At 35.8% G+C, this 528-nt stretch overlaps 1 protein-coding gene across 1 annotated transcript in view; it reads left to right on the top strand.

Moving 5' to 3' along the window:
* Positions 1–528, top strand: part of LOC119585692 (small nuclear ribonucleoprotein-associated protein B-like) — a gene marked incomplete at its 5' end in the record, with an annotated part of 9,524 nt that overhangs the window by 6,017 nt on the left and 2,979 nt on the right.

Genomic DNA, 528 nt, shown 5'->3' with positions numbered 1-528 from the left:
GGATCAAGGGGTTACCCTTAGAATGGGTTTTCAACAGGAAATTCACATATTCCTGAGATTATGTCGAGGATTTTATCAGGGCATAGGCCACTCAGGATGTCTGGTGGTCTTTGGGAAGTAAGCTATGAAACAACACATCCAGTCAGACTGATGTCCTTATTGCACATATTCAACATTTGGAACCATATTTTATGCACTATTAAACTAAATAAGATAGTACATAACAGTGTTAGTAGAGTCAGTTATAAGTTAAATGTTAATTCAATGATTATAACAGTTGGTAGGAGAAATGTTATGTACCAGTTGATTGTGTCTAACACAAGACTATCAGTTATCTGCAGTGGATGTGAAAATGACAAGGAAATTACATTGATATCATTCTCAGTTCCTGCATACAGGCTGTATATGAAAGGGGATAAAAACTGAATTTTAGCAGCATAACTTTCTGGCTCCTGCAAGGCAGAGAGGCATATTTGTTTGGAAATAATTTGCAGGAAATTTGTGTGTTTTAGTTCCATATTGTTAAAG

This window comes from Penaeus monodon, chromosome 20 (assembly GCF_015228065.2).
Source record: "Penaeus monodon isolate SGIC_2016 chromosome 20, NSTDA_Pmon_1, whole genome shotgun sequence".
Taxonomy (NCBI): Eukaryota; Metazoa; Arthropoda; class Malacostraca; order Decapoda; family Penaeidae; genus Penaeus; species Penaeus monodon.
The sequence above is the reverse complement of the archived record's forward strand: the minus strand, read 5'-3'. Positions and strand labels throughout refer to the sequence as shown.